This window comes from Peromyscus leucopus, chromosome 23, assembly GCF_004664715.2.
Source record: "Peromyscus leucopus breed LL Stock chromosome 23, UCI_PerLeu_2.1, whole genome shotgun sequence".
Lineage (NCBI taxonomy): Eukaryota > Metazoa > Chordata > Mammalia > Rodentia > Cricetidae > Peromyscus > Peromyscus leucopus.
Genome location: NC_051082.1, coordinates 45965347 through 45985477, shown reverse-complemented (window position 1 = coordinate 45985477; position 20131 = coordinate 45965347). Strand labels below are relative to the sequence as shown.

The following is a 20131-nucleotide window of genomic DNA, read 5'->3' as shown; positions in this document are numbered from 1 at the left end:
GGATATCTGTCTAGATCTCTATGAGTTCAAGGACACACTGGGAACAGAGCCAGGCATGGTGGCACATGCCTTAAATTCCAATACTAGTTAACCACAGAGTTCTGGAAGTCTATACAGACAGACAGGAAGTGACAGAGCTTGGCAGGAAGAGGAAGTGATATAGCTGGACAGAGAGAACAAATCAGATGACAGAAGAGCAAGGCATATAGGAATGGTTAGACAGGAAGTATCTTGCCTTCTGGAAGCTGTGGAGTTGAGAGTTAACATGTGGCTGTTTCTATTTCTCAGATCTTTCCCAGGTTTCCACCCCTATATCTGGCTCCATGTTTTCTATTAATATGACCATTTAGAAATTCATCTACAATTGGTGAACAAATGTGGCAAGAATTCATTAAAAAGCTGCTTGTGAACTTACAGGGCCCCTGGCTAAGACCCAGTTTCATGGCTCAGGTCAGAGTACATGGCTGGATTCTTTTTGAATTTTTCTCTCCTGGTGGGTAGTGGGCTCTCTCTGGATTCCCACCTTGGACTACAACAACACTAGGTAGCTGCTTTGATATTCCCTGGGACTTCTACTGTTCTACGCAGTCAACAGACTGGGTAAGTCAATTAACATATCTTCAAGGGAGAAATTAGTTAAAAGGAAAAAATGAAAAACATTTTTACAATGGAAGGAGTTTGGTCTCTGATAACATACTAGGCAGTGTAAAAATGTAAGATTTAAATGAGAAGATAATTAATGTTGACAGGTTGGATGTAACAGCAATTATGAATGTCATTTGTTGGGTCATTTTTATTTTAGAAAACAAAAGTTTGGTCAATATAAGTACCAAGATAAAAGCTTTAGAAAAACATGTTAAAATAAATTATTGAGAAATTCAGACCAAGACAGAAAAGTTTACAGGTAAATGTATCTCAGAGTTGAATTATACAATTACAGAGAAACAGCCTCAGGTTACCAGACAGTAAACTTCAATCTACCCAGGAACATTACAGGAACTGCCAAGTGCTCAAGGATGTGTGTACAAAATAACTAGACTCATGGTTAACTTGACACTGAACTATACCTCAGGACTGGAAAGAATTAATTACAACACTGCTAGAGGCCAGTCCACATTACTGTGTAGAACATGGTTTAAAGAAGAGGTTAAAACTATAGAACAATGATATAGAACTAGAGGTATAGAAATTTCCTAGAATCAGCTTCTTAGAGAGGTAATTATGCTGATATACATTGACAATGTTTATATGATAGCCGAACCCTAATTTCATACCACATGGCAACCATGAATGCATGAGACAGAATTGAGGAAGCTGGTAAGAAAATTGAATCATTTACAAAAGTTATATTAATTCTGAGAGAAGCCTTCACAGATTTATTAAAAACTCTATCTTTAGCAGTAAATAGATTTATACCAAATTCAGAAGCTACAGAGGTGTTAATTGAATCTTTGGCTTTTGAGAATGCTAATGCAGCATGCCAGAGGGTCATCAGGCTATTAAATCGACAACATTGGAGGACTGAATCAGGAACACAATTAATATTGAGTCTCATGACCATGATAATATGTGGATAGGAGAGGTGATATCAAAAGCTTTGAGGAAAAATAATATTGACTATGGTAAACAAGGTCACCTGAAAAGGAACTGTAAACAGGGCATTCCTAGAAACAATGTTTATTCAAAGAACAATGGAAACAATGCCACTCCTTTCTGGAATATAAATAAGGTATGGTAAAGGTAAACATTGGACTAATGAATGTAGATCAACAAGGGACAGACAAGGTAGTCCTTTGGTCTGCCCTTGAGAAACTCCCAGAGGGACTCATGCAGACCTGCATGGGAAATTCAGTTCAGTCCTTTCCTGCCATCATAGAAAAAACCCTTCTCAGAGCAATTAATTAAAAAATGCCTATTGTTAAAAAAAAAAAAACATACTGCTCGGTGTGATAGAACAACTCTAAGACAGAGAACAGGAAATTCAGGAGAAACCATAAATCAAATTTTTTGGTAAACTTCTATAAATGAACAAAGACTAAAATTAAAAATACGAATAAATGATATTCTCTTGGAAGGTCTGGTAGACACATGTGTGGATGTTACAATAATTGCACCAGAATTTTAGCATCCAAATTGGTCTCTTCAAGAGGTAAATGTTTAGCTTTTAGGGATTGGAACATTATCTCAAGTGAAACAGAGTGCAAGATGGGTCGAATGCATAGGGCTAGAAGGACAGAGGGGGAAATTAAAGCCATATGTGGCTAATGTAGCTAAGGATTTATCGGGTCATGATCAATTACAACAATAGAATACTCAGATTAACATCGCTCCAACCTCAGAGACAACCCATAAAGTAACACATGTTTCTGAGAGAAATATTAGGTGGTATTATTATGAAGAACAGTCACTGGCTATCCAGATTGTACAAGGATAGGGCACAACAACTGCTGATCTTCCAAAGACACCAACAGCTCAACCTTTAAAATTGTTCACAGACAAGCCTATATGGGTTCAGCAAAGGCCTTTAACAACAGATAAATGCCAGGCTTTAGAAGAGCTGATACAAGAGCAATTAAATGCTCACCATATTGAAGAATCAACCAGCCCTTAGAATTCTCCTGTATTTGTTATTAAAAAGAAACTTGGTAAATGGAGAATTGTAACAGACCTAAGAGCAATTAACAAAGTAATTCAGTTAATGGGCTCTCTAAAATCTGGAATTCCTTTGCCTACTCTTTTACCTAAATGATGGCCTCTTATAGTTATCAATCTAAAAGACTGTTTCTTCTCAATACTCTTACAAGAAAAAGATAGAGAAAGATTTGCCTTCATGGTACCTACTTATAATAATTCTCAACCAGTTAAGAAATATCAATGGAGGGTTCTCCCACAGGGAATGTTAAATAACCCAACACCATGCCAATATTTTGTACAATAACCATTGGAAGTAATACATAAAGTTTCCTAAATCTATCATTTATCCTTAAATGGATGCTATTTTACTAGCTAATTCAAATGCAGATAACCTAGAAAGAATGTTTGAAGAAATAAAGAAAAGTTTGCCTTGTTGGGGATTACAAATTGCTCCTGAAAAGATACAAAGAGGAGATTCTATTAATTATTTAGGATATAAAATAGGTCTACAAAAAATTAGACTCCAAATGATGGAAGTTGGGAGAGATTGATTATGGACTCTTAATGACTTTCAAAGAATATTCAGAGACATTTCCATTCTATGGACTTGTTGGGGTAAAAAAAAAACGATGAACTGAACAATTTGTTCAAAACCTTAGAAGTTGACAAGGACTTAAAGAGTGCAAGAGAATTATCAGCTGAAGTTGAGAGAGAATTGGCCTTGGTGGAAAGTACAGGATACACATGTGGATCATGTGGATCCAAAGCTTAATTGCATTTTTGGTTATTTTACCCTCTAAGCATTCTCCTGCAGAAATTTTAATGCAGAGGGAAGATATTATACTGGAATGGATATTTCTACCAAATAAATACAGTAAGAATTAAAATCTTATGTGGAAACGATCTATGATTTGATTTTTATAGGAAAATTGAGATTTCGTCAATTAGCAAAAATAGACTGAACAGAAATTGTAGTGCTTTTTAGTAAGGAGGACACTGACAAATTATAGGCAGAAAGTGAACTTTGGCAATGAGCTTTCAGTAATTTCTTTGGGAGAGATTAACAGTAAATATCCCAAAAGTGACAGAATTCAACATATAAGGAGAGCTGATTGGATTCTGCCCCACATTGTATGGGAAACACCCATATCTGAGGCCTGTACATTTTATACAGGTGCGAAAAAAAAGAAAGGCAGGTTACAAAACAGAAAATTTTAGTAAAGTAATTTAAAGTCCTTCAATTTGGTTCAAAAATCGGAATTATATACTATTCTGTTGGTATCAATGGATTTCTCAGAACCTCTCAACACAGTTACTGACTCTCATTTTGCTGGAAAACTGGTGTTACTTACTGAGACTGCAGAATTTAACCTTGATGAATCAGAATTAATTTTGATATTTATTCAGTTACAAGATATAATCAGAAATAGGAAGCATCACATATATATAACTCACATCTGATGCCTTAGGGGTCTTCTGGGCCCTCTAGCACAAGGTAATGATAAGATTGATAAAGAATTCATAGGAAATGTTCTGGAGGACTCAGAATTTCATTTAAAAATCATGTCAATAGTAAGGGTTTAAAAAAGGATTTTTCCATAACCTGGCAACAAGCCAAGGAAATTATAAGGAAATGTCCTACTTGTTCTTCTTACATTCAACCTCCACTACAAGCAGGATGTAACCCAAAGGTTACTCATAGAAAAGAAATCTGGCAGATGGATGTGTTTCACTTTGCAAAATTTGGAAAATTGAAATATGTACACCATACCATTGATACTAATTCAGGATTTCAATGGGCAACTGCTCTGAGTTCTGAGAAAGCTGATTTTGTAATCATGCATTTGCTAGAAGTTATGGCCATCATGGGTATACTATACAAATTAACACTGACATTGTTCCAGCATATGTCTCTGGTAAAATGAAACAATTTTTTGCCTATTACAATATAAAGCATATTACAGGTATACCACATAATCCTACGGGCCAATCTGTTACAGAAATGTCAAATCAAAATATAAAGGATATGCTAAATAAACAGAAAGGAATAACAAAAACTCAGAAATAGATTACATAATGCTCTATTAACTGATTTCCAAAGTGGCTGTACAAGTTTGCATTCCCATCAACAGTGGAGGAGTGTTCCCCTTGCTCCACATCCTCTCCAACATAAGCTGTCTTCAGTGTTTTTGATCTTAGCCATTCTGGTGGGTATAAGGTGGTATCTCAGAGTCATTTTGATTTGCATTTTACTGATGACTAAGCATGTTGAGCAATTCCTTAAATGTCTTTCAGCCATTTGAACTTCTTCTGTTGAGAATTCTCTGTTTAGCTCTATAGCCCATTTTTTAAATTGGACTGTTGATGTCTAATTTCTTGAGTTCTTTACATATTCTGGATATCAGCACTCTGTTAGATGTGGGGTTGGTGAAGATCTTTTCCCTTTCTGTAGGCTGTTGCTTTGTCTTGTTGACCGTGTCATTTGCCCTACAAAAGCTTCTCAGTTTCAAGAGGTCCCATTTGTTAACTGTTTCAGTGCATGTGCTACTGATGTTATATTTAGGAAGTGAACTCCGGTGCCAGTGCGTTCAAGATTACTTCCTACTTTCTCTTCCATCAGGTTTAGAGTAACTGGATTTATGTTGATGTCTTTGATCCATTCGGACTTACATTTTGTGCATGGTGACAGATATGGATCTATTTGCAGTCTTCTACATGTTGACATCCAGTTATGCCATTTGTTGAAGATGCTTTGTTTTTTCCATGTACAGTTTTGGCTTCTTTGTCGAAAATTATATGTTCATAGGTTTGTGGTATAAGGTAAGGGTCTTCAGTTCAATTCCATTGGTCCACATGTCAGTTGTTATTCCAGTACCAAGTGGTTTTTATTACTGTAGCTCTATAGTAGAACTTGAAGTCAGGGATCGTGATATGCCTCCAGAGGTTGTTTTATTGTACAGGATTCTTTTGGCTGTAGATTGCTTTGGGGAATATTGCCATTTTTACTATGTTAATCCTACCTATCCATGAGCATGGGAGTTCTTTCCATTTTCTGTTATCTTCTTAAGTTTCTTTTTTCAGAGACTTAAAGTTCTAGTCATACAGGTCTATCCCTTGCTTAGCTAGAGTTACCCCAAGGTATTTTATATTGTTTGTGGTTATTGTAAAGGGTGATGTATCTCTGATTTTCTTCTCAGCCATTTGTCATTTGTATATAGGAGGGCTACTGATTTTTTTGAGTTAATCTTGTATCCTGCTACATTGCTGAATGTGTTTATAAGCTGTATGAGTTCCTTAGTTGAATTTTTGGATCACTTATTTATACTATCATGTCATCTGCAAATAGGGAAAGCTTGACTTCCTCCTTTCCAATTTCTATCCCCTTGATCTCCTTATGTTTTCTTATTGCTATGGCTAGAACTTCAAGTACTATATTGAATAAGTATGGGGAGAGTGAACAGCCTTGTCTTGTTCCATATTTTAGTGGAATTGCTTTGAGTTACTCTCCATTTAAATTGATGTTGGCTGTTGGCTTGCTGTAAATTGCCTTTATTATGATTAGGTATGTTCCCTACATTCCTGATCTCTCCAAGACCTTTATCATGAAGGGGTGTCAGATTTTGTCAAATGCCTTTTCAGCATCTAGAGAGATGATCATATGGTTTTTTTTCTTTCAGTTTATTTATATGGTGTATTATATTGACAGACTTTCATGTGGTGAACCACCCTTACATTCCTGGGATGAAGCCTACTTAATCATGGTGGATAATTGTTTTTGATGTGTTCTTGGAGTCTGTTTGCCAGTATTTTATTGAGTATTTTTGCATCAATATTCATAAGGGAGATTGGTCTGTAATTCTCTTTCTTTGTTGCATCTTTGTTTGGCTTAGGAATCAAGGTATTTGTAGCCTCATAGAAGGAGTTTGGTAATGTTCCTTCTGTTTCTATTGTGTGGAGCAATTTGAAGATTATTGGTATTATCTCTTCTTTGAAGATCTTGTAGAATTCTGCATTGAATCCATCTGGTCCTGGGTTTTTTTTTGGTTGGGAGACTTTTAATTACTGTTTCTATTCCCTTAGGGGTTCTTGGTCTATTTAAATAGTTTATCTGGTCTTGATTTAACTTAGGTATGTGGTACCTATCCAGAAAGTTGTCCATTTCTTTTACATTTAACAATTTTGTAAAGTACAGGTTTTTGAAGTATGACCTGATGATTGTCTGGATTTCCTCGTTGTAGGTTGTTATGTCTCATTTTTCATTTCTGATTTTGTTAATGGGATGCTCTCTCTGCCTTTTGGTTAGTGTGGATAAGGGCTTGTCTGTCTTGTTGATTTTTATCAAAGAACCAACTCTTTGTTTCATTGATTCTTTGTATTCTATTTGTTTCTACAATGCTGATTTCAGCTCTAAATTTGATTATTTCCTGGCGTCTATTCCTCCTGGGTGACTGTGCTTCTTCTTGTTCTAGGGCTTCCAGGTGTGGTGTTAAGTCACTAGTTTGAGATTGCTCCAACTTCTTTATATGGGCATTTAGTGCTATGAATTTTTCTCTTAGCACTGCTTTCATAGCATCCCTGAGTATGTGGTATATTCATTTTCATTGATCTTGAGGAAGTCTTTAATTTCTTTCTTTATTTCTTCCTTGACCCATTGGTGATTCAGTTGAGCATTATTCAGTTTCTATGAGATTGTAGGCTTTCTGTAATTTTTATTGTTGTTGAAATCTAACTTTAAACCATGGTGGTCTGATAGCACACAGAGGTTATTCCAAATTTTTTTGTATCTGTTGAGATTTACTTTGTGACCGAGTATGTGGATGATTTCAGAAAAGGTTCCATGGGTGCTGAGAAGAAGGTATATTCTTTTTTGTTAGGATCGAATATTCTGTAGGTATCTATTAAGTCCATTTGAGTCATAACATCGTTTAAGCCTCTTATTCCTCTGTTACATTTCAATTTGGTATATCTGTCCAGTGGTGAGAGTAGGGTGTTGAAGTCTCCCACTATTAATGTGTGGGGTTTTGTATGTAATTTCAGCTTTAGTAATGTGTCTTTAATGTACATGGTTGCCCTTATGTTTGGGGCATAAATGTTCAGAATTGAAACTTCATCTTGGTGGATCTTTCCTGTTATGAGTATGCAATGTCCTTCTTGATCTCTTTTGATTGATTTTAGTTGGAAGACTATTTTGCTGAATATTAGGATGGCTAAACCAGCTTGCTTCTTAAGACCATTTGATTGGAAAGACTTTCCCCAGCCTTTTATTCTGAGGTAGTGACTCTCTTTGAAACTGAGGTGTGTTTCTTGTATACAGCAGAAAGATGGGTCCTGCTTTCATATCCATTCTGTTAGCCTGTGTCTTTTTATAGGTGAATTAAGCCCATTGAAATTGAGCAATATTAATGACCAGTGATTCATTCCTGTTATCTTTTGATGGTAGTATGTGTGTACTTCTCTTCTTTGGGCTTTACTGCTTTAGGGTTATCTATTACTTGTGTTTTCATGGGTATATCTGACTTCCTTAGGTTGGAATTCTCCTTCTAGTAAATTCTGTAGGGCTGGATTGTTAAATGAATGGTATAAGTACAATTAGAAATATACATATAGAATTTCTATCAATATCAATTTCAAATTTGTATACGATATAAAAACAATATAAAACAATCCAATCCAATGTAAAGTATTTAAAACTAGTAATTGCCTTTTTCTTCTTTTATTTTTTTTCTTTCTTTCTTTTTTTTTAAAAAACAAGAACCTTAAATCTAATCTCCTTTGCTTAGCCTTTTTCCTAACCCTTCACAACAACTTGTAACCAACCCCCCTAAACAATGAAAATTATCCCAGACCCAAAACCCATTAAAAAGACCAAAAAAAAACACCCACTTCACACCACCTCTTTGGGAATGTGGACATAGTATTCTTAAAATTGCTTCCTGCTGGGTATGGGCTGTTATCTTTATCCTGAATGAAAAATTTTAGGTTAATTGCCAAATTCTAGGAAAGGTAACTATATCCTTCATTATCCAGTCTATGTATAATGCCAAAGTTCAGGGTTTATCTCAAGTCCTTATTCAAGTTGTCTTTGAAACTGGATCATCTCAGTTAGTCATCTCAAAATTGCTCTGAGCACTTTGTAGTTCAAAGCTGATCTGTAGATGATGTTTGTCAGCTTAGTGATATTATTATTGTCCATGTAGAATTGTTGTTTTTGTGGGGCCCCATCTTCTTCCTGGAGACTTCAGTTGATGTTAGGCCTGGCTGTGATTTCCTGCAGAAAACTGATAAGAGACTCCAACACAAAGACATATATATACAGCTATTGAAGCCTTTTTTCTAGAATTAGTTAGTACTCTACATGACCATTCATATCTTAACAAAGTTTAAAATGTATATATGTCTATTTATATATTAATCTTGTAAATTTTGATATAAAATGTATACTTTAAGAAAAGTTTAAAGAATCAGAATAGAATCAAAGAGTTGAGATTAGTAAGAGAATAGTCCCTTAATTAATATGGCTTTTCTCCTGTCCCATAGCAGAAGATGGCTCTTTTATTCTGGCATGATACAGGGAGTTTGCATTTTCCTTTTAACAACATGCTTGAGTTTAAAGAAGGAGAGAGCCATTCTCCAACTCCAAAGTCAGCTTTAAATTTTAATTGAACTGGGACTATTAGAAGACCAATAGTGTTAAATCTTTAGAGAAAAGCAGAAACAAACATTTAGGAAGACATAAAATTTTTTAGATAATATATACCCATACACCATTTCACTCTGTTTCCTGGAATAGATGATTTGTCCCTTTTCTTCAGTTGTCTCATTTGTCCTGTGTTCTTCAAATTCCTTAACCTTCATTCTCCCTAAAAGACAAAAACAAAAACCTTTCCCCAAGGTACAAGTTGTTAATGTTATTGTTAATGGTCAGGGAAAGGCTAAAAAAGGAGATTAGATTTAAGGTTCTTGTTTGAAAAAAAGATAAAGAATAAAGAGAATGTAGATAAGAGGTAGATTATTGAATCTGTTCTGAGAAGAAAAAAGTAAGAATGTAGATATGGTATCAATAAAAAAGTGATTATAAAATCTACTTTTAAAAGTCAAATAATAGTATTAAATAATTTACATTGGATTGAATTTTTGTATATTGTATTCAAATTATGTATATTGATACCAGTTTGAAATTGATTTTGTTAGACTATATTGTACATGTATTTCCATATTGTTCAAGGTATGGTACATATACAGTTCATTTAATAATGTAATGCCATTTGCTAATCCTTGAAAGTTATTGTTAACAACTGGTTAGGATGTAAAGAAATGAAAATTAGTGGTTAATCATTACAAATGAACTTGTAGTCATATTAAGTATGTTTTCAAGGTCAAGCAGAGATATAGTTTAGATAGACAAGTCATCTTCAAACCCTTCAGAGATCTACAAAATATAGCATTTAAGATGTTTTAATAACATATTTTTTTCTTTTTTTATGACTATGAGACTTGTCTACCCCTGGCAACACCAATCAACTTCAGAGAAAATGATGGGCATTGAAGAAATTCCATAAAAGTTAACTTTCACTGTGGCAAAAGTTAGCCACTAGGCAAGAAAGTGCCCTCAAATCAACTGCTGACAGTATGCTATCCAAAATGGAAAAGCAGGACACAAAACAAATGACTGCTGATCCTTGCCAAGACAAGGCAGGAAGGCTCTTTAGAAAATCCTCTTCACAAACGAGTCTATCAGATATGCTAAGCCTGTAGGCTGAAGATGATACCTGAAAGTTGCAGAGAAACCTCAGGTGACTGTCCAGGCAGCTGGCTGTTTCTGTCACATTTTTTGGAAGTTGCTTGTTTGTACCTCCTGTTTCACTAGGTAATATCATTCCCTTCTCAGGTATCTGAAGGAGTTGAAGATTAAATCATTGTAGTCACAGTTTTCCTTGTCAACAATTCAGAAAAGAAACTCATTAAGAGGTGTTAAGTGTTTAAGTTTGAAAGACATCAAAAGATAATTTTTGGTGGGTAATATAAATTAGGATAGAAGGTGAATTAGGTACATTTTGGACACACCAAAATAGGATAGATAATGGAATCTTTTCTCTGAATTTTTCAAATGCAAATGGACTTGACATTGTTGATGTATTTATTGCTTGTATGTATTGTATATAATTGTATACTTATTGCATATAGTTTTTCTTATTAGTTATAACTCTTTTATTATTTGGACAAAAAAGGGGAAAATGTGGTGAAATTTTATCTGTGTTCCCCAATAAAGTTTATCTGAGGATCAGAGAAAAATCCCAGCCACTAAAATAAATGTAGAGGTCAGGCAGTGATAGCCCACACCTTTAATATTATCAATTGGTAGGCACAGATCAAACTGGATGTCTATGAGTTCAAGGCTACACTAGGAACAGAGGCAGACATGGTGGCACACACCTTAAATTCCCAGCACTAACCATAAATGTCTAGGGGTCTGTACAGAGAGACAGGAAGTGATGTAGCTGAGTGGAGAGGAAATGAGATGGTAGAAAAGAAAGGCATATAGGCGTGCATATACAGGAAGTAGGTCTCTTTGTGGGAGGATCTCTAAACAAGTTAAGAATGTAGCTGGCTTTTCTCTGCTCCCTCAGCTTTTCACTCCAATTTCTGGCTCCAAGTTTTTTATTAATAAGACCTATTAAGATTAATGTTATGGAAAGATCTGGGAGGAGTTAGAAGAGAGCTATTAATATGATCAAAATACTTTGCATAAAGCTCTCACGGAATGTAAAAATACATTTTGTTGGGTTTTTAAAAGAGATGTTAATTTATATTTTCAGTGTAACAGTATTGTATAACATTGGAGCTAAAATGCAGGATACCAATTTTACAATTAGAGTTGTTATAACAGTTCACATTTTCATTAAAACTTATTGATCAAATTACAGAGCCATGGTACTCTCAAAAGAGCTCAAAGGAAATTGATGGAGACAACCAGATGTGGGTCAAGATGATCCCATGAGGACCAGAGAAGGTGAATTTCTCATTCTGTCAACTGATTTAGTCATTTCCTTTACATTAGATGGTACTCTGTATTAACACTGAGAAAGGTGAATGGATGTACTGGTTCCTTAACCATGCATCAAGGCCAGTCAATTAAGCCTCATCTTCATCTGGGTTTTATTCATGAAGTAAATTAAAGATTCCAGTATTCTTACATATCACCTTCTTGAAGAACATAGCAGAAGTCCTTGAGAGTAAGTCATACTCCAGTTATGATTGCATTCTGTGGTACAACCTTTAGAACAATAGGTTTTGCTGGTAGAAGAAGTAGTTCTTTGTCTAATTTCATAGGTATATGCAACAGTATAAGAAAAATATTGAGAATCAATGAGTGAACCAACAACAATGCCTAAAGAAATGTAAAAAAACCTTCCAGGATGATGGTGCTTTGCAGATACATATAAGCTTTAGTTAATGTCATGTACTTTGATTACCTTATTCTCCAAGCTGTGTCAATTGGATGTTGAAAGCATGATTCCAAATTTGAATAAGGTAAAATATTTGCTGAGGCTCTACTATACACAGGGCCTGAGATGAAGTCATGTTAGTTTATATTATTTCTGTTCTGTGCTAAGAGTAAAACAGATGAATTTAATTTCTGTTATGATGTTTTGTTTTTTCAAAATAGGATCTCATTCTGTAGCTGTGACTGTTCTGCAACTCACTCTGTGGACCAGACTGGACTTGAACTCACAGAGATCCAACTGCTTCTGCCTCCTGAGTGCTGGTATTAAATGCATGCACCACTAAGCCCAGTGGGTTTAAAATATTTGAGCCTGATTGTTAGTTAATATGTCATAATGGTTTATTTAAGTTCTGAAAAGTAATTTTTGTTTTGATGAAACTTGCAACTTGAACACTGAGAAGGTCAATTTCACCTCTGTGAACAGCCCTCAGCTCCAAGATCATATGTCACCAGTACAGGTGAGCCCATTCAGGTCAAGTCTTTAGGAGGACAGATATTCTTGGCTTTCACAGATGGGTTGAATGAAGAATTTTGAGTCCTACAGTGTTTTTAATGATGTTTTAGGCTTTTACTACTCAGTGAAGGAGGAGGAAAGGCTCCAACCAAGTAATCTTCTGGTTATAGGAGAAAGGAGGGGAACAAAGTTGTCATGGAGATAGAGAATTGTCAAATTTAAAATGAGTGAAATTGCCAATCTGTCACATGACAGATGTGCCATTGGCTCTCAAAATATGAACGTTGCTTTGTCTGTCTAAATCCTTATTCATATTTCTGATTTAAATACTTTCATGAGAAAGTACTAACCTAAGTGAGGTTGTGTGTAGGTAAAGCCATGCAACTGCCTTAAATCAGAAATCACAGAATAAACATTGTCATTCCTCTATTCATCCAGACATAAAACTAATTGACAAAGAGAAAACACATTCTAAATATACATGTCCCATTAACTTTACCCATCCCTTTGCATGAAACAAGAACAAGTTTTCCAGGAAAATGTAAATCCTTCTCTAAATGTACCATATATTTCTTTTAAAATTTAAGTAATATATGTGTGTGTGTTTTTTTCCTTGAATGCATAAAAAGATGTGCATTATATATATATATATATATATATATATATATATATATGTGTGTGTGTGTGTGTGTGTGTGTGTGTGTGTGTGTGTTCCTATTAATTTTTAAATTAGTTCAATGCTCTTATGGAAGAATATTATAATTGTAAGCTATACTTCAAAACATTTACCAAAGGCTTTCAATGCAGAAACTTTTCAGAAAAAAAAACGTTTTGGACATTGTGGAATAAATGATATGATGTGATAGAGAAAAGACAGGGGAAGTCCTTCAATACTGAGAGAAAAAAAACACAACTAAACTGGAGGCTTTAATCACAATGTATTAGCATAAGTGATAAAAAAAAACAACCTGCAGTAGCCAAAAGTAGACTATAAAGAAATGAGAAAATAAACCCAGGAGGAAGAGTCATTGGGGAAATGAACTAGAACTTGAAGTATAAGAACAGAATATGAAGGACATGATTTATGGAAATATGACAGTTACCTCTTTTCTGAAGCAGGGCTCTTGAGAAGTGAGGCAGAAACATCAAGATGCCTCATAAGTTTGAAGTTCATTATAACAAGCACCCTTTTCAAGATTTTTTGTTCTTATTTTATGTATAGGAGTGTGTTTCCTACACATGTGTATATACCACATGTGTGAGGTCTCAAGAGAATCCAGAGAAGGATATCAGAGGTCCTGGAACTGGAGGTAAAAATGGTTGTGAGTCACCATGAGAGTGCTGGGAAATGAAATCAGGTCATTTGTAAGAGCAGCTAGTGCTCTTAACCACTGAGCCATCTCTTGAGTCCCAACAATTGTGTTTTAAAATGATGACACTTAACTTGGCATCACATGGGAAGTCAGAGATGAACTTTTAAAGCCATTTGGGTAAATTATTTTAGGATTTCACAAATAGTCATTCATCATGAATTTTTACTTTTGTTTTTATACAGAATGTCATGTAGGCCATGCTGGCTTCAAATTCACTAAGTGGCCATGAATTACTTGAATTTCAGACCATCTTGCCCCCACCCAATGAGTGCAGGGATTCCAGGTATGCATCACCACTGCTACTTCATGCTGTCCTGAGGATTGGAACCAGGAATTTGTGAATGCTTGGTAAGCACTTTTCGAACTGACAATCATCCCTAACCCCATATATGAGTAGTTAATGTACAGTTAGTGGTTGACAAGACTGTCAGAGAAGGGCTTTTGTGAGTTCCTGAAGAAGAGTACACCACTCAAGAAACATGAAGTCATGATCACTGCACCTCTTCATGGCATGTGACATATCCAATCTCCAATGTACATGACTGAAACTTCAAACACAATGCATGTAATCCTGTCATACTGGCCTGTACTAACTCTTCATAATGCTACACTTGTACTCTATATTGACCCAGAACCAAAAGCAACTCAGCTCATACATTGATGAAAATAACTCATTTGGCCATAAAGCAATTTACCAAACCTCAAACAAGCAGATTTGTTCTTATACATGGAATCTTCAGTTGTAAAAAACTGTCTCCCATAAAGCATCATTTACAGAGATAGTTTTCCCCTCACCTGTGTTTCTTTACAAGGCTGGAAGGAGAAGTTCTGCAGCACTTTAGTGAGAGCAAGTTTCATGATCATGAGAGCAAACCTCATGCCAAGGCAGTTCCTGGGTCCGTTACCGAAGGGCAGGTATACAGAAGGATTGATGCTGCCCTTGTTCTCCTTGCTGAACCTGGAGACACAGATTAATGATAAGTCAACAAAAGGTAGAAACATAAGAGTTACATACATGTGTTTGTCTTTAGACATCTAACTGGTAACATACAGGTAGTTTGGGAAAGGTTCATTCAACATTTGCTTCAAGGTATTCGGCTGTGAGAAATTGAACATTAAAGGTCCTTTCCATCTCCCTTGCCCTGTAAGAGTTTCCAGATGGTAGATAAGACAACTGCTGTTTGAAAGAAAATTTATCCTCTGTGTCCACTATTGTAATTATGGTGTTATGGGACAGAGGTAACCAACCACTGTCTGGTTAGATTGCAGTTCCAATTTACAAAGGGAATTAATGCCTGGTACTGCTAATCTGCTCAAAACTAATGGCTATGGAGGTCATAGGCTCTAAGGCGAATATACTACTGTTGTTTTGCTAAGTAGACATGGTATCAAACTGTCTGCCAAATACTTATGTTTATATACAAAAATTAGTGCTGCTCTCAGCCTTGATCAGAGAAGCTTCTGATTGCTGAGGGAGACGGTTAACGCTGAGACTCATAACTGGTCAAAATGATGAAAAACAGTGATGTATGAGTGCTCAGCACTTAATGGGACATCAATATCATTCCCAACAAGCTTCAGAGAAGATCTCAGAAGAGGGGGCATAATAACATAAGAGCAAGGGAATGAAAGGGTGCTGTGAAACACTATGACCTGCACAGGACACAGCCATTGTACTCTTGCACACTCAGGAGCTGTGGTTGCCTATACAAGACTGGACCCATGTTGATACACTCTGTCATGGGTGGGGAGGGAGTTCATGAGGTGCCGCCTCGCTAAAGAGCTATTGACAATTAACGGTTTCTGTGGTAGGAGGAAGTTTCACTTCAATGGTGTAGCTACTGTTGAGTTGTTCATTCTCCAGTAAATAACTCCTATACCTGCTACTCTTGTGCAAGCAACCCTAATTAAACTCAGGAGCCACAAGAAAAGAGGAAGACATGAAAACAGAAGGAAGACTTGATGGGGACAAGTAGGGATCCAACATTTGGGAGGGAGAAGAGAAATGGTAATATGAGGTGAAAATGACCAAATACATTATAAAAGCTTGCAATTGTCAAAGAATCATAAAAGAGGGGGGGATAGATCTCTAAACTCTAAAAGTCCATTCAGGATAGTGCTGGGTTCATCTCTGAAAAGCATGTGTCAGTTAGACTGAAGGAAAATGGGTTCCTATCTCACACTTAGCTTGGTCATTTGCGACTTGATGTAAAAGAAGAAAAACACTCTGTATTCAAATTCTCATATTTTCTTCCCTGTATCTCATCCCCTCTCCTCTGTTTCCTTCCTTTTCTCTGCCATTCTCATCACAGAATGCAAATGGATGCAAAATCACATTTAGATCATCTTCCCATAAGAGACATCATAGCATATACAGGCATACATGGTTCAGGGTGGTATCCTATTACCTTTCAGGGCGAAATTCCTCAGGCTCTGGCCAGTACTCTGGGTCACGGTGAAGAGCATAAATTGGTACCATCACTAAGGACCCTTTGGGAATAAACACACCATCAATTTCAACATCTTATTTACAGGCCCGAAAAATTCTGTTAGTAATTGTGTATAATCTGAGGGTTTCACTCAACACCATGTCAAGGCACTCCATCTCCATCAGTTCATCATAGTTGGGAGATGCCTGGAAAGAAAGAAAAAAAATGTGCTTGGATTTTACATTAACTTTCAATAGGTCTGATTTGTACTGTTGAGTTTTCAGTAGCTCCAAAGATGAATTCAGCATTGAAAAGGTCCTAGGCAATTACAAAACATTTTATAATGTTTATAAATTATTTTATTTTATGTGTTAAGATGTTTTGCCCGAGCTGGGCGGTGGTGGTACATGCCTTTAATCCCAGCACTTGGGAGGCAGAGCCAGGTGGATCTCTGTGAGTTCGAGGCCAGCCTGGTCTCCAAAGCGAGTTCCAGGGAAGGCACAAAGCTACATCGAGAAACCCTGTCCTGGAAAAAAAAAAAAAAGATGTTTTGCCCACATATGTGTTTTGTGCATCACATGAGTGCAGTGGCCACACAAGTCAAAAGAGGGTGTCAGATCCCTTGTAACTGGCATTACAGATGGCTGAGATCTGCAGTTTGGGGACTAGGAATCAAACCAAGATGCATCTTCTAAAAGATAAGCTAGTGCTCTTAACCATTGAGCCATCTATCGAGCCCCTTACAAAATGGTTAGAATAACTATCACTCAGGGCTTAAAGGTGTCTCAATTTGTGAACTGTCTACTATGAAAGCATGAGTTCAGATACACATCATTCATAAAGTCAGACACGGTGGCACACATCTATAATCTCAGCAGTGGGGCAGGGAACACAGAGTAAAGCCCTGTCTGGTGATCACTGGGCAGACTACCTAACAAATTGATGTGCTCCAGGTTCAGTGAAAAAGTATGTCTTAAAACATGGTGGATTTATTATGTACACAGGAGAGGGTGCCAGATCTCATTACAGATGGTTGCGAGGCACCATGTGGGTGCTGGGAATTGAACTCAGGATCTCTGGAAGAGCAGTCAGTGCTCTTAACCTCTGAGCCATCTCTCCAGCCCTACCACATCTGACAGAGGACTGATATCCAGAATATATAAGAAACACAAGAAATTAGACATCAAAATGACCAACAGTCCAATTGAGAAATGGGCTTTAGAACTAAACAGAGAATTCTCAACAGAGGAAACCCAAATGGCTGAAAGACGTTTAAGGAATTGTTCAACATCCCTAACATCAGGGAAATGCAAATCAAAACAACTCTGAGATACCACCTTACGCCTGTCAGAGTGGCTAAGATCAAAAACACTGAAGACACTTTATGCTGGAGAGGATGTGGAACTAGGGGAACTCTCCTCCACTGCTGGTGGGAATGCAGCTTGTACAAACACTTTGGAAATCAATATGGTGCTTTCTTAGAAAATTGGGAATCAATCTCCCCCAAGATCCAGCTATACCACTCCTGGGCATATACCCAAGAAATGCTCAATCATACCACAAGAGCACTTGCTCAGCTATGTTCATATCAGCATTGTTTGTAATAGCCAAAACCTGGAAACAACCTAGATACCCTTCAACTGAAGAATCGATAAATAACTTGTGGCACATATACACAATAGAATACTACTCAGCAGAGAAAAACAATGACATCATACGGTTTGCAGGCAAATGGATGGATCTAGAAAAAATCATCCTGAGTGAGGTAACCCAGACTCAGAAAGACAAATATGGTATGTACTCACTCATAGGAAGATGCTAGATGTGGAACAAGGATGACTGGACTGCTACTCACACCACCAGTGAGGCTACCTGGAAAATGGGACCCCCAAAAAAAGACATGGAGAAATGGACGAGACCTACATGAACAGCCTGGTCATGAGTGGGAACAATGAAGGGCGACAGTCGAGCGAAAGAGAGTCGGAGATCCTAGCAGGATCAAGAAAAGAGAGGGAGAACAAGGAATAGGAGACCATGGTAAATGAAGACCACAAGAGAAGGTGAGAAGGGGAGGAAGCAGAGAGCTAGGGAGGCCCACGGAGATCCACGAAAATACCCCCGCAAAAGACTGCTGGCAATGGTCGAGAGACGGCAGGAACTGACCTACTCTGGTGATGGGATGGCCAGACACCCTGATAGTTGTGCCATAAACCCCATCCAAGGACTGAGGAATCTGAATGCAGACATCCACGGCTGGGCCCCTGGTGGAGCACTGGGAGTCTAATTAGTGAGAAGAAGAGGGTTTATATGAGCTAGAATTGTTGAAGTCAAGGTTGGATAAAGCACCGGGACAAATAACCAAATGAATGGAAGCACAGGATCTATGAACTAAAGGCTGAGGGGCCCCCAACTGGATCAGGCCCTCTGAATGGGTGAGACAGTCATTTGGCTTGATCTGTTTGAGAGGCAGCTGTGCGTTGGTGCCGGGTCCTGGTCTCGTTGCATGAGTTGGCTGTTTGAATCCTGGAATTTATGCAGGGACACTTGGCTCGGTCTGGGAGGGGGGGAATGGACCTGCCTGGACTGAGTCTACCAGGTCGACCCCGGTCCTTGGGGGAGACCTTGATCTGGAGGAGGTGGCAATGGGGTGTGGGCTGGGGGGAGGGGGTGCGAGAGGGGGAGAACAGGGGAATCTGTGGCTATTATGTTGAACTGAATGGTGTTGTAAAATAATAAAAAAAACCATGGTGGATAGTGATTTAGAAAAATGCCCAGTGTAGGTCTAGGATACACACACACACACACACACACACACACACACACACACACACACACCAGTGTCTCCTTTTCCCTCCTCCTCCAAGCACCATACATTCACCTTATTGGGCAGAGCCACATCAATATCCTCCTGCAGTTTCTTCTGCATAGCAGGACGAGTGGCCAGTAAATATAGGGTGAAGGAAATTGTATTGCTTATGGATTCGTAGCCACCATAAATAAAGATAATTGACTGGGCTATGATCTCCATGTCAGACAGCTGAATGTAAGAAAATATTTCAGGAAAGTCAGGTCAGAGTGGACCATCACAGAAGAGATGAGGAGACAATCAAATGAGACTCCTGCTTCCCTAGAGATAAATATGAAGAAATCATTCAGTCACCCTGGGGCTGTTATCACCCTGACATCCATGGAACACAGCCAGAGAAGGGGAAGATTGCTTCAGCCAGGATGTCCCATGGTTTATGCTCTGGTCCTCATCAACCTCAGTGGGCAACTTCATAACATGTAATTTATTCTGTTTTACAATTTGCCTTTATTTTTATTTATGTGTATGTATTTGTGTCTGTAGAGGGGTGCCGTGTGTGTGGGGTACCCATGGAGTCTAAGGAGGGCATCTGATCCCCTAGACATGGAGATTTAGAAACTTTTGAGCTTTCAGAAGTAGTTCTAGGAACTCAACGCCAATCTTCTGCTAGAGCCTAAGTTTTTTTTTAATGTGTGTGCTCACACATGTGTACAAGTGCCCGTGGAGAGCAAAGATGGCATTGGAGCCCATAGAACTACAGTTACAGGCAATTGTAAATATTTTCCATGAGTGTTGTGATTCTATTGTTGGCAAGTAATTGCTTCGAATTACTTTAAATGCTTGCTACTAAACTGAAACTGGACTATAAACCCACAATCAGTGGGCATTTTCAAAATTAAAATCTATTTAGCAATCAAAATTGACAGAAAA

General features: G+C 37.4%; 1 pseudogene; it reads right to left on the bottom strand.

The window, feature by feature from the left end:
- The window catches only part of LOC114707584, a 91956-nt pseudogene that overhangs the window by 34095 nt on the left and 37730 nt on the right, over positions 1-20131 (bottom strand).